We start from the raw sequence: 15326 nt of genomic DNA on the forward strand, positions 1-15326 counted from the left end.
TGTCCAGAGACAGAAGCTAGGGGGAGACAAAGAGAGTGGGGTTGCTTGGGGGTCAGACAGGGGCTCATAAGGGCTAGTGGGGAGGACAGACTGGGGCAGAGGCTGAATGGGAGTGGAAGTACATGGCCGCAGGGCAGGGGAGGGCCGTGCAGGGCCACATGGTGATGGGGAAAGGGTGCAGGGCCACATTGGAACAGGGGGAAGGGGTGCAGGGCAATATGGTGATGGGGGAGTGGGTGTCTGAGTGGGGGTGGAGGGACATGTGGACGGGGCAGAGGTATCTGACTGAATGGGAGAGGCTAGGAGTCAGCCAGGGTCTGTATGGGGGAAGCATCCTAACAATCCCTCCCCATCTCCCCAAAAAAACCTGTTCCATACTTTTCCCACCCATACCCAACAACCCTCCAAGTTCACATCTGGGCTCCTTTCCAGCAATTACTTCCCTCTCCCTCAGCTCCTCCATTTCCCTTGACACCCCCCCAACCCCCCCTCAAGCCTTTGCACTGCTTCTGAAAGGTGTGGGAAGTAGGGTTGTGTATTGTAGTTTAAATGAATTGTTACTCGGAATTCTGTATTAATATGCCTAGTAAACAATCTATTTGTCAAAAAACATTTCCTGAATCTTTTTTGTTGTCTGTATTGTTACAGACATACTTGTTGACAGGTATTTTGAAATAAAGACCCAAAAATAATTGAAACATATGTGATTATATTGTGTTATTTTCTCAAATAAAATATGCAGAATTTTGCAGAATTTGGAAATATGCATAGAATTTTTAATTTTTTGGTGCAGAATTCCCCCAGGAGTAATAATATGTGAATTACTCCCATGTTTAGCCCTATTAGGAGCCCTTCCTAGAGCAGGGAGAAAAAGAGGACGGCTTTCAAGGAGCTGCCAGTTGTCTTAAACACAGCAGAAGTATGTTTGGAGTAGGGAGCAGGATGGAACTGCTCATGCTGTTTTGCCCATCCCACTGCCTTTAGCCACTCCCTCTCCCTGATGGGAATCTTTATAGTATTGTTATTGTTTTATAATAAATTAAATGTTCTTGATAAATCTGAACACCTCTGCTGGGTATCAGTGAAAGAACACCCTGAATCCTTTTGTAGTCCATTAAGGCTTGTTCCCAAAACCATGGTTATTGCTTTCCTAAAAGACATAACTATGTGTCTTTGGTATTTCCATTAAAATAAATATAATGGCAATATGATTTTGATTTTTATATATAAGTAGTGTTTGGTTTTGTGCGAGGTATACCCTACCGCTATTTTATTTTTGCAACAATAAAAATGTACTGGAAGCTGAAAATAGGCCAAATTCTGCTCTTAGTTACCCCAGTACAACCCCACAGGCCGGCTGTATCTAGCAGCTTTTACAAAGGTCATTATTAGTATTATTGGTGTCATGAGGATTTAGCGTTTAAACTGTGAGCCAGTCAATTTCTTCAGTACCTTCATTTATTTCCTTAGTGTGGTGCTGTAGTGCTCTGTCTAAAGCCTTGTCTACACCAGAAAAAAACCTGGTATTGCTAGAGCCACATTTACAGCTGATTTAAATACAGAGGAAGGATAGTCTTGTGGTAAAAGCACAGGGTTTGGAACTAATATCTGGATTCTAAAAGGACCCAGTCACAGAGTCTGTGACTTGGGAAAAAGCATATTTTCATAAATGACCTCTAAGACATTTTCCTGCTACAAAGCTGCATCTAACTTTGGGTGCTTTAATATTCAGGTGCTTAACTCCAGAGAACTAAGGCATAATTTTAAGTGGTTCTAAGCATCAAACAACTTCTTTTGATTTCATTGCAGCTGTATATGCTTAGTACCTCTGAAAATATGACCATACATTGCTAAAGCTGGGTATTCAAAGTTAGAGAGTGCACTTAAGAATGTGGGCTTTTACCTGTCTGACTCATTTTTACTTCAGAAAAATAAGGAATTACAATACTTACCTCCCTCAGTTAAGAAGGGTTCAGAGACCACAATTTAGGAATCTCTGTTTTACTGAATAGTTTGGTCTCCTAAAGAGCCAGGAGCAACAAACTTATGGTCTTGAATGCTATGGGTATTTTCTTTGGAACAGAGCCTAGCTCTGTGCCAAATCTTATTTAACTCAGCTGCTTTTTCCCTTGACAGAAGAATGTCTGAATGCCTCTCCCAGCACCATTCAGTTTATACATTTGTTTTTTTCAGTTTAACTAAAACAGATCAGCAAATAAAAAAGAGCAGGTCTCTATTCTAGTTCTTCACACCTTCCTGAACATTCACCCACTTCCCAAAAGTCCACAGTTCATCCAAGAACAGGGGAACCCTTTTTCCCTTCTTCCAATGCATTGTAAGTGACCCTATCATATACTGTGAACTGTTCTTGAAAAGTCTGCATGTGATGTGACAGAATATTGCTGCAGCCCATGATGTTTTACTAAAAATAATGACACTCACCCCTGGAGTTATCATCAAGGCTTGATGTCTTCACCAACCCGCCCCCCCCCCCCCACCACCACCTTTCTTATGCAAAGCAGTTTAAATGCTTTCATTTTCTGGCAAGTGTTGATTTTGTTTCACTGTTGTTAGGAATATTAAAGATTCATATTTACAATTACGATCACTATAAATATTTCCAGAAAATGAGCTGACGTGGGTTTTCTCCTTGGGAGCAGGTAAATGTTCTGGAGAGTTTCTGAGTACTTTGGCCATGAAGCTGTATTTTATTGTTATTTCATAGATATTTTAGTATTTTAATGTTATGGGTGTGCTTAAGGGAAAAAGAGGGTGGGTGAGGAGGAAAGAGCAAGATTGAAGGTCAGGTGGTTCTACCTCTTTTTACTCTGACTGTTCTTGTTTCAGTACGACTGAATTTGTCAAATTTGCTGTCTAGCAAGTTATCAGATAGCCTGTGTATGATATTAGAGATTTCTCATTACTTATGCTGGCAACCTACAGTATCTTGGGCTTCTTAGTGATGACATCAGATATCTCTTAAAGCTGAAGAAAAATAATCACAATACATCAGGGTGGAGCAATATAAAACAAGGTTATTTAAATAATTGAAATCATGATCAGTCACTTGATTTAAAAAGAAGAATAATTGATTTAAATTAGGTCAAGGGTGTGTAAAACTAATTTGCAACTTTTGGCAATTGCAATTTCAGATTAAAATTTACAATGATCTAAGTTATAAATGTGGGTTTTTAAAAAATATTATGATTAGTCAGGTATCTTATTTGAATTTAACAAAATTACCATAGGCAAAAAACAAAATATTGCAAATTAAGACCTAGAGTCTACACACACTTAAGCAGGTAATTTTACTCACATAAATAGTACCATTGACTTTAAAGAACTATCAAGATGCTTAAAGTTAAGCATGGGCATAAGTGTTTGCAATATCATGGGCTAAAATTTGTTTTTATTAAAATCTTGCCTCTAAGTAGCATACAAGCTTGGTTACTTCAAAACAAAATTGCATCATTGTTAATAACAAAGTTATTTAGCCTTTGGATACGTTCACATTAATGTGAATATTCTTATATACACAGGCTAACATTTTTAAAAATAGGAGCCTGAAGTTGGGCAGTTAAGTTCATAATTGAGGTTTTAAGGGTGGGATTTTCAAAAGCTCCAAGGGGCAGATCTTCAGAACTGTTTAGGCATCTAACTACCATTGAAATCTTCCTCTGAAAATGAAAGCCAATGAGGCTTGGAATGGGGGTGCAGGGAGGGACAGGAGGAAACTTTAGGACTCTTCATGCTTACATGAAGTCTCTGTAGTTCAAATATATACTAACTGACTATTCCATTTGCCATAGGGAATATCACACCTCATCCACCCACACCATATACATGCATACCCCCCTTAGATACCAAATGATTAATCCATTTGCCATAAGGGATATATAGCTGGATGCACACATCCATCTGAATATTCATACAAGCACAAACATACACTGTTCCAAACTTCTGTTATTTAGTAGCAAGCAGCACCACCAAAAAAAAAAAAAAAAAAAAATCAGTGCAGTTAAGGTTTGGATGATACAATATTGAGATAACGTGCTGATAAAATACTGTAGCGACAGTTGGGAATACTGTACATACAGGCTAGTGGTAAGCTGAATCCCATCTGACAAATTAATTTTAGTTTATGTAATGCATTTTCCTCCTTTTTCAAAAATAAATGTATATATGCTATCAGAAGAACTCTCACCATAACTAGGATTGCCAACTTTCTAATCATACAAAACTGAACACCCTTGCCCTGTCCCCTGCCCCACCCTTCCCTGAGGCCCTACCCCACCCCTTCTCTGAGGCCCCGCCCTTGCTTGCTTCATCCCCCCTCCCTTTATCATTTGCTGTCCCCCATCTTCACTCACTTTCATCAGCCTGGGGCAGGGGTGTGTGGGCTCTGGGGTGGGTCTGGGAATGAGGGGTTTGGAGTATGGGAGAGGGCTCTGGGCTGGAGCAGGGGGTTGGGGGGTATAGGCTCTGGGCTGGAGGCGTGGTCTGTTGGTGGGGCCAGAAAAGCATTTAAAACTTAGGAAATGCCAGAATTAAGGTTTCTCATGCAACCCTAGTTCTGCCCTCTTATGTATATACATTATGATAGTCTTGAATCACATGATGACATACTATTTTTTCCACAGTACCCAGCCTGATTTAGTGCACAGGCTGGTCCTGCTCTGGGGATGAATCAGGATTGAGGCTGTTGTCTGTAGGATCCCTGCCTCATTTGTAGCAGAAGTCAAAAGATATGTCGTGAATGAGGCAGGGGATTATAGGAAAAAAAGAGACAGTTAAAGACACTGAAAAAACAGAAATTCCATCGTGTGGAATCATTCTGATGTCCAGATGGGTCACCAGCAGGGTTGGAACCTAAAGCTCTACTGTACAGAGTCTGGTTCTTGAAATAATGGAGTCGGTTGTTATCTGTGTAGACTTGCACTAGAAGGGGATGGGATGCACATGGATTTCACAGGGATTTGCTGACAGCAGAGGAGTAGTGAGACTCTGGAATCTTGGGCTCCAAGATCGGGAAGGATGGGCACAGACTCTTCTGCTTGTTTCCCTCCAACCTGTCCCTGTCCCAGTCCTGTCTCTTACCCAACCCCGGTCCTTGTATCAATCCCCATTTTTCCTTGCCTACCCAGCCCTACCCTCCACTCCTCAGAATTTTCATCCTAGTCTCATTGCCCAGCCAGTCCTCGTCTCTCCCTCCTCCAGTCTCTGTCCAACCCCCAGTCTCCCCACAGTTCTTAGTCTCTCTGCGCCCCCACCCACACCCAATCCCAGTTTCCTTACCCAGATAGTCCCCTTTCCTGCTGCAACTCCTTGTCCCCAGTCTCCAGGACTAGCCAGTCCCAATCTCCTCCCTTCCCCCAGCTCCTCACTGATCTCAGTGTCTCCACTCCTTTATGACAATTGGCTCCCATCTCCCCATTTCCTTCACTGGCTCCCAGTCCCATTCTCCACCACATATGCTCCCAGTCCTAGCTTCCTCTCCCCTCCCCTGCCAGCTTCCAATCCCAGCCTCCCCTCTCCCTCAGGATTCAAGTCTCCTTGCCCAACCAGTCCATCTCCTCTCCAGATCCCAGACTCCTTGGCCAACCAGTCCCAGTTTCCCCCCTCCAATTCAATTACAGTTTCTCACCCCTTTCCAGTTCTATCCTCACTAGAGTTCTTGGCCCAATCTACTCCTTTCCCTTACCTCTAGTTTGGCTTTCCTCCCCCTCTTCATTCAAGTTAGATGGCTTCCTCCTCCATACTGCCTGGGTGCCAGCAGGGCGGGTTACTGGGAACAGAGGAGAGACAGGCTCTCAGTGCCCTGCTGTCAGTTCCAGTGTCTGACCCCACCCCGATCCAGAGTAGATGGGCACAGTCAGTACAGGCTAGGCCCCATAGCCTGGGGATAGAATATGCACAGCCATTCTGTGGGGATGGCTCATGTACAGTCTGCTTATGCATAGGAGCTGCGAGAAATGGAGTATACTCAGGAATCGTCTGAGCTTTTATTTGTTAAAATTGAAGAGGTCTATTGAGCATGTGCAAATGGCACTTAATAAAAGAAATGGTCACCAGAATTTTTAACATGGACGAAACAATGTATTTTCCCCCAGCCTTCTGGCAAACGTTCAAAAATGAAAACAACAAAACAAGCCTGACACAGGTATCTATCATGAAGATTTTCAACCCAAATGGTTAAAGTTTGGTAAAGTTATACGCAACTGAAAACAGGGTCTTATAATGGGAAGTGTTGGGCAACCTTAATAATAGGCAGGCTACCAACTCTGCCTATAATACACAGATAAATATTCAAGTTTCAGGAACAATACGGTTTTCATAGAATCATAAAATATCAGGGTTGGAAGGGACCTCAGGAGGTCATCTAGTCCAACCCCCTGCTCAAAGCAGGACCAGTCCCCAACTAAATCATCCCAACCAGGGCTTTGTCAAGCCTAACCTTAAAAACTTCCAAGGAAGGAGATTCCACCACCTCCCTAGGTAATGCATTCCAGTGCTTCACCACCCTCCTAGAGAAAAAGTTTTTCCTAATATCCAACCTAAACCTCCCCCCTGCAACTTGAGACCATTACTCCTCGTTCTGTCATCTGCTACCATGGAGAACAGTCTAGCTCCATCCTCTTTCAGGTAGTTGAAAGCAGCTATCAAATCCCCCTCATTCTTCTCTTCCGCAGACTAAACAATCCCAGTTCCCTCAGCCTCTCTTCATAAGTCATGTGTTCCAGTCCCCTAATCATTTTTGTTGCCCTCCGCTGGACATTTCCCAATATTTCCACATCCTTCTTGTAGTGTGGGGCCCAAAACTGGACACAGTACTCCAGATGAGGCCTCAACAATGTCGAATAGAGGGGAACGGTCACATCCCTCGATCTGCTGGCAATGCCCCTACTTATACAGCCGAAAATGCCATTGGCCTTCTTGGCAACAATGGCACACTGTTGACTCATATCCAGCTTCTCGTCCACTGTAACCACTAGGTCCTTTTCTGCGGATCTGCTTTCTAGCCATTTGGTCCCTAGTCTGTAGCGGTGCATGGCATTCTTCCATCCTAAGTGCAGGACTCTGCACTTTTCCTTGTTGAACCTCATCAGATTACTATTGGCCCAATCCTCTAATTTGTCTAGGTCCCTCTGTATTCTCTCCCTACCCTCCAGCGTATCTACCTCTCCTCCCAGTTTAGTGTCATCTGCAAACTTGCTGAGGGTGCAATCCACACCATCCTCCAGATCATTTATGAAGATATTGAACAAAACTGGCCCCAGGACCGACCCTTGGGGCACTCCACTTGATACCAGCTGCCAACTAAACATGGAGCCATTGATCACTACCCGTTGAGCCCGACAATCTAGCCAGCTTTCTGTCCCCCTTATAGTCCATTCATCCAGCCCATACTTCTTTAACTTGCTGTCAAGAATAGTGTGGGAGACAGTGTCAAAAGCTTTGCTAAAGTCAAGGAACAACACGTCCACTGCTTTCCCCTCATCCACAGAGCCAGTTATCTCGTCATAGAGGCAATTAGATTAGTCAGGCATGACTTGCCCTTGGTGAATCCATGCTGACTGTTCCTGATCACTTTCCTCTCCTCTGAGTGCTTCAGAATTGATTCCTTGAGGACCTGCTCCATGATTTTTCCAGGGACTGAGGCGAGGCTGACTGGCCTGTAGTTCCCAGGATCCTCCTTCTTCCCTTTTTTAAAGATGGGCACTACATTAACCTTTTTCCAGTTGTCCTGGACCTCCCCCAATCGCCATGAGTTTTCAAAGATAATGGCCAATGGCTCTGCAATCACATCCGCCAACTCCTTTAGCACTTTCGGATGCAGCGCATCCGGCCCCATGGACTTGTGCTCGTCCAGCTTTTCTAAATAGTCCCGAACCACGTCTTTCTTCACAGAGGGCTAGTTCTCAAGTAAGAACAAAGTATTCGGTGCAGTTTTGTTCTACAGAAGACAGCTCATAGATACTGGGTGTAGCATTATTATACAGAAGTGTACACACAAGTATTCAATGTTTTACCCAAACGAAAGCTAATATCTTCATAGAACCAACAAAGGACCTTTCAGTTTTAAAGAGTTGCCAGACATAGATAGTCTTAGCAACTAAAGACCTGATCTTACACTGGGATCTGGTAGAGCAGACCCTTGCACTAGTGCTGAGTCCCATTTAAGTTAAAGGAACACTGAACAGGTGCGGGGACCTAGGCAATCCTGAGGCATGATCTGGTTCTGAGAATATTACACAAGTTACATAGTCTTGATACTCACTGGTGAAGAAGAAATGACTCATAATGTTAGTTCAGGAACAGATAACAATAATCCAAAGAGAGGACATTTAGGGCAAGATTTCTAAAGGTATTTGGGCTCCTAAATCACACCTAGTGGAATTTGCTTATTGAAATGAATGGGAGTTATGCACTTAAGTGCTTTTGAAAATCCCACTTGACACCTATCTGCAATTTAAGGCACTTTAATACCTTTAAAAATCTGGCCTTTAGGGACATTTTATTTTAGCAACCTGAGTCTCTTCTGGAAATGTTTTCTTATTGTGAAATTAGCGTACAGAAATAGCATAGTGAAGTCATGAATGATCACTTTGGCATATGAAAGCCTTCATGGCTGTTTTCTAAAAGAGATGTAAAGGAGAGTAATGCTGTAGTTTTCTTCAAATCCCACATTCATGCTAGCAATATACTACTGCTGAGAATACACATTTCAAAGGGTTCCACTGAAGACAATTTAACTAAAAAAAGACACAAAACAAAATACAGTATTTTAAAAGGATTGCTAATGAAGTCAATGCGAATTCTATGCATAGAGTGGTTATAGAACTGATCTGTACTAATTTGTCAACGTGAAATCTTCGTGTGTATGTGTGTGTGTAATAGATATTTAAATCTAAGTCTCAGGATATTTGTCTTCCACAAAATCCATTTGTTATTGCCAATGTACTATAAACCAGCTCAGCACATTTTAATTAAATTAAAACTTCATTAGTGGCAATCAGGGTGAAATACACTTACATCAATCAAATTTAGGTTGATTTTTCCTAAATGCTGAAGGCCATATTCTACCCATGGAAAACAGTGTTCTCAATGTCTTGTATGTTTACATGTTTGTTTCTTTGCTTACAGTACAGTGCTATGGACACAAACCCTTTCATCAGTCTATGTTATTCAGCCCCTCTGGAACAGAATTGTAAATTGTTCTTATTGTTTATAAGAACGATCCAGTCATAATGTAAGAGTTTGTTTTAAGGTGCAGAAGGTAGATTTAATTTTAAACAATAGATACTGATTTTAAAAAGCTGAAATTAAACCTATAAAAACAAAAAAAAACAACCCCTGAAACCCTCTCCACACAAGAGCTTACTGAATGGATAGATATATTTGAGACGGGTATGTTTAGATTTGTATATATCTGTTACCAGTGTTGTATCTATTGTTTGTCATCATTATAACAGAAAACATCAGTTGCCATCACATTCCACATTACTGAATTTTTGGAAACATTGAAAGACATCCTTAGTTCAAGTCATTTTTCCTACAGCATATGCTTTCTACCACCAGGATCTCCTTATCTTTCTGTTATGCAAATGATTACAAACAAGCACTGTCTAATAGTCTCCCAAGGGAACTTGTCCAGGGAGCTGGATATTTCTTTAACAAGCTGAAAATGGGAGCAGTTACTATGATCACCAAAAACGTTGGGAGGTTCTCCAGTCATAAGGTACAACCCCCTGAATTTAAGGATTCATTAAAAATTCTTGCCTTTGGGCTTGCCATTTCACTTGCCATCTTTCTGCTAAAGATGGGCCTAAACCACAATACTGGAGAACTGCAAATGAACCCCCCCTCAAACTTTGGGTCTGGAGCCAAAATCTCTGGAGTGGGTGCCTCTCTACTCTTTGCATTTATTTCTGCTTCAGCAATGAAGATAGTCAGTTTCACTTTTGCTCCTAGTTATTTTCACTATCAATTCTAATCTGGAGCAATGCAGGGTAGTGTTTATTTGTAAAACAAACAAACAAACCAACCTGCCTCCACCAAAATAAAAAAAAAACATAGAAATATTGCTATTGTCTCAGCTTTTGTAAAAGTTTGTTTTTAAAATCATACACTTTGGGCCAGACCATGTTTTACATGACAACATCTCTTTAATGCTAGACTGACCACTGTTAACTCCTGTAGAGAGGTGGAAATGCACAGCCAAAATGGGGGATCCAGTATACAGTAGAAATTTCAGTAGAGTCCAGTAAGATTGTTTGACTGGTTTCTGGTTGTTTCTACTGGAGCCAAGCAACAGAACCAGTAGACCAATAGACTTTTTGTTCTGTTCCAAAACTTAGTTGGCCAACTAGGACTAGTGAGAACCAGATGAATATTAAACTAGAATTGCCAGTAGAGCAGTATGACTGTTCATCTCTGAGTACTGAGAATAGGTTTGACTGCAGCTCCTCCCACTCAGCCCTACAAAATTTTACTCACTTGCTCACAAAGCGAGTAATTTTTTTTCTAACAGCAAGTAAAATTGTATCATAATGGCAAGGGTAGGTAAATAGATATTCTCCTTAGCTGGTAAATATTGCAAACCACCTTTATTTATTCAGATTATTTATTTTTGTGTTTTGTATCCATAGTAAATACAAGAACTGGGCTAGAAGCAATAATCTAGCAAATAATACTGAACCTACATCTCACAGTATGACATTTGACTTAGATGTGACCACAAAGGTACATCACAGTAGAGAGACAAATGAGAGTTTTAGGAATGTTATCAGAAATTAAACAAATTGCTTGAAATTTGTTCATTAAAAATTGGGTAATAAAAATATGTCCTTTGAGGACTGAGAAACCTCTTTCCTCTTGGTTCAGCTATCCTATAAAATTTGCCATACTTACATACATGCATATACACAAGATATGAATAAATTCTGTATGTTTTTTTAATTCATGAAACCCCACTGCACTATATTTCCTCTTTTCCTCGTGCCCTAGAGCAGTTAAAAAAAAATAAAAAAGCATCTTGCAGAGCCAGTCAAGTAAAGAACAAAGTGTGATGGTCTATAAAAAATGTATGAATATGGATGCTTAGGAATTCGGTCTAGCTTTTTGTGTGCCAGTTTAACCCTATTTATGGCACATGTATCTCTGTATTCCAGAACACAAAGGAAAGCATCCACTTGTCAGCGCACCCTGAATTAATGCACGTACTTTTACTACATTATGAGAGACATGAAGAGAATCCAGCACTGAAGGAGCGATAGCTATAGAGCAAGACAGACACATTCATATCCCAAGAAGAGAAAGAAAACTACCTTATCGTAGCTGGTTTAAGCATTTATCTGAATATTAGCAGAGCAGCCAAGATATCCATGTAGACAGGAGATTCATATGAGAATTCTGAGCATTACTAGCTGGTGAGTGCATTTTTCTTAGGTACGGTATGATGTCTGATAGTGTCACTGTATGTTACTTTCATTTATTACACATTTTTTGGATGTCATAAACATTCTTGGTTAGACATCTATTCACTTGCCACTGATTATCATGAAAAAACAGGAAGTGGAGGAAGACTGGCTTCATGCCATGATTTTACAATGTGCTAGGAGCATTTCTGTTATGCATGCATCCATTGCAGACCCTTCCCATAATGAGACAGCATATGAAGAGGAGCCAAATTACAGCATATGCATGCAAGCCATCTTTATACCTTGAGGGAGGACTCTGTGCAGAACATTTATATCCCAGGGGGATAGAAAGATCTTTTTGCTACAGGGAGTTCATTTTATAAGGGGTATCCCCCCTATAAAGTCATACTGTTTTGTGGGTGTGTCACATCTAAAAGTTCTTATTTATAGAAAAGAAGGGGTTGCAGAATTACTGCCTGTAGAATTACTTATTACACAGTGTGGGAGTGGAGTCCTTTGGAAGATTGTTACAATGCTGCCTGGATACTGAGTTACCACACTGTGGTGCTGCAGTTGCTTTTCTAGTGTCTAAAAGCATGAGAAACTTTCACTGTAGCGCTTGGGAGAACAAGGACTATAATTAAATATGTATAATGCATGAACATAGAACATTTCTAAACTACATTATTAATAAAAAATGTCACTAAAAGATTTAGGCAAAAAAAGACAATATTTATGAAGAAATTTTCTTGCATATTTTCCAGAACTTTTTAATTTAAAAAATTGAGGAATCTTTAACATTTGAAATATTTGCTGATTTTGCAGATACAACAGCCTTTGATTTATGAACACATACTTCTCTTTAGCTTTTACAAACGTGGTGACATGTTCAGTTAAAATATGGTTTCTTAATAGTGTGATTTTTCTTTTAAATATTTTTACAGATAGTGCCTCTGTGGATTGCTCCTAAGTTGTTAAGCTTCTCTGGATTTCTGATTATTTTAATTAATTATTTTCTGTTATCTTTTTATGACTAGGACTACACCGCATCAAGTAATTATCCCTTTGGTTTTTACAACTGTAGAGCTACTCAACCAAATTCTGGCAAGATATCTGCCTTCCTTCTCCCACACAAAGCTCCATTGACTTCAGTGGGGCTCCCTGTGGATGCAGTTGCCTGCCTGCCCACATCTCATTGAAAGATCAGGGCTGAGAGTTGCGAAGACCCACACAAAGTCATTTAGCTGAACTTTTACACTACAGGTTTGATCCCGCAACCATTCAAGTCAATGATAAAACTCCCATTGAATTCAGTGGTGCAGGAGCGGGCACTATCATAGGATTCTAACGCCATAATCGTTCTTAAATAAGATCAGAAAAAAAGAAAAAAACATGCCTTCTATAAAGTTTTTTCATTTGCCTCAGAGACCATAATATCTAAGATCCGTGTCCAGATCAGTATTCATTTCCCTTTCTTTTCTGATGTCAAAATAAGGGAGTTTCACCTCCACATTCAAGTCTTTTTCTGGCCAAATACAAAACTACAGAAATTGATTCAAAACACCTGCTCTTTTCTGACAAATTTAGATCTACATTTTCTCAGGTTCCAAATCCAAATTTATCTGCATCATGGGCTGAATTACTAATACCACTCACTCCGATTTCAAGGATGATGTCAGCAATCACAATTTGTACTAATGGGTTTTCGCCTGCGACTGTAGACCAATTTGGGAAGAACAACATTTACCACACTGACCACAAAGCCATTTGCCTGGGTTGTGTTAAATGTTCTGCACATTATTTCTGTGCCTGGTGCTGTGCTTCCTGCGGCACCAGCCAGGCTGTAAGAAAACTGAAAAGGTTTGTATATATGAACATTTGTTGTTGGGACACCCTCACCAGGTTATGTCTAATTTAGATTGCATGCTCTTTCAGGCAGGGACCTAGTGCTCTAAATAAACAAGGATTTAAAAAATAGTAGTTTTGTAGCCATCTTGTAGTTCTATACAATTCATATTTTTCCCCGGTTTAAATGCAAGACTATCAAGAATCACCGTATCAAGCACCTTTCCAAAAATCAAGAGAAACTATCACTGCTATATCCGCTCTAGCCTATGGGCAAAGTTTTCCTCTCTGATCTGTACTGTAAAACTGCACAATGATCTCATTTATGTTACTAAGAACAATATGTTACTAAGAACTTAAAAATTACACAGTGCATTGCACAAATATTAACTCATTAGTTGATGGGTGGTCTGCACACAACCTGCATGAAGATTTTTGCCCTATTATCTTTACTTTCATACAATGTTGTAATCACTTCAGCTGCAAAAATCTATTGTATATTTTTTTCCCCTTTACCATATGAGCCTACTTGTAAATACCCTGGGCCTCCATTACCCCACTAAATTCAATGAAGTATAATCAGTATAGATTGCTGATGGTGCACATTGCTTCCAATTCACAAAAATATACTGTTTTAATTCTTTTTCACATAATGAGGATGTGCACATACACACAGATACATGTTCTATTGCACACAAGACTTTTAGGTGATTTCATTAGTTATAACCACTGTTATTCCTCCCCATTCCTCCACTCACCCCCATATCTTGCAGGTGCCAGTCCCGGAATTGTTCCAGCATGGGTATGGCTATGTGGTACTTGTACCACCTTTTGTGCTTATGCTTTAGGTAAAGTATGATAAGAGAATTTGCATAACTCATATCTACATGTTGTTTTGTCCAGTATGTTGTAATTAAAACAATAAAAGGTTGTGAATAAATTACTAGCCTATTCCCAAAGCACTGAAATATAGGGATTTGATAATGTGCTGAAAATGTTTAACACCCATAGGATGTATTTTTAACCCAACATTCTAAAACTTTCCATATTGGTAAACTGCGGCCTTGATAACTAGCTAACCTCCCTTACAAATGCAAGCAGAATTTTTTTGCAGCATGACAACACCAACCATTTTCTTTGGAAATCGTTACTAAGTGCTGACATTGCTGTTGGTGACACTGGCTACAGTCCTTGGCTTTCTTAAAAAAATAATTTCATTTTACCTTTGGGTGTATTTCAGATGTTTCAGAATGGGACAGCTTTGTCTAATCTGTACATTTGCCCTTTCTTAAGAATGATTCATAGATTCCAAGGTCAGAAAGGATCATTGTGATCATCTAGTCTGACCTCCTACATAACACACGCCATAGAACTTCCCCAAAATAGCTCCCAGAGCAGATCTGTTAGAAAAACATGCAGCCTTGATTTTAAAATTGCCAGGTATGGAGAATCCACCATGTCCCTTGGTAAGTTGTTCCAATGATCAATTACTTTCAGTGTTAAAAATTTATGCCTTATTTCCAGTCTTAACATAAGACTGGCCATACTGGGTCAGACCAAAGGTCCATCAAGCCCAGTATCCTGTCCTCTGACAGTGGCCAATGGGAGGTACCCCAAAGGGTTATCATCAAGTGATCCATGCCCTGTCACCAAATCCCAGCTTCTGGCAAACAGAGGCTGGGGACACCATTCCTGCCCATCCTGGCTAATAGCCATTGATGGACCTATCTTCCATGTATCTCTCTAGCTCCCTTTTGAACCCTGTTATAGTATTGGCCTACACAACACCCTCTGGCAAGGAGTTCCAGAGCCTGACAGTGTGTTGCGTGAAAAAATACTTTTGTGTTTGTTTTAAATCTGCTGCCTATTAATTTCATTTGGTGGCCCCTTGTCCTTGTATTATGAGAAGGAGTAAATAACACTTCCTTATTTACCACTGCAGTTTGGAGTTGGGCAGAGAGCAGTTTGGAGGAGTTGGGGCAGAGGAGAGTTTGGAGAAGTGCCATGGCTGGCTAGAAGACCAAGACCCTGGGTAAAAGACACCTGGCTTGTGCAGAGAGA

At 40.5% G+C, this 15326-nt stretch overlaps 1 pseudogene; it reads left to right on the forward strand.

Annotated features, from left to right (window-relative positions):
- The first annotated feature begins 6094 nt into the window (after window positions 1-6094).
- LOC140906113 (ethanolaminephosphotransferase 1-like) overlaps window positions 6095-15326 on the forward strand; it is a 58777-nt pseudogene continuing 49545 nt past the window's right edge.

This window comes from Lepidochelys kempii, chromosome 2 (assembly GCF_965140285.1).
Source record: "Lepidochelys kempii isolate rLepKem1 chromosome 2, rLepKem1.hap1, whole genome shotgun sequence".
NCBI classification, from domain to species: domain Eukaryota; kingdom Metazoa; phylum Chordata; order Testudines; family Cheloniidae; genus Lepidochelys; species Lepidochelys kempii.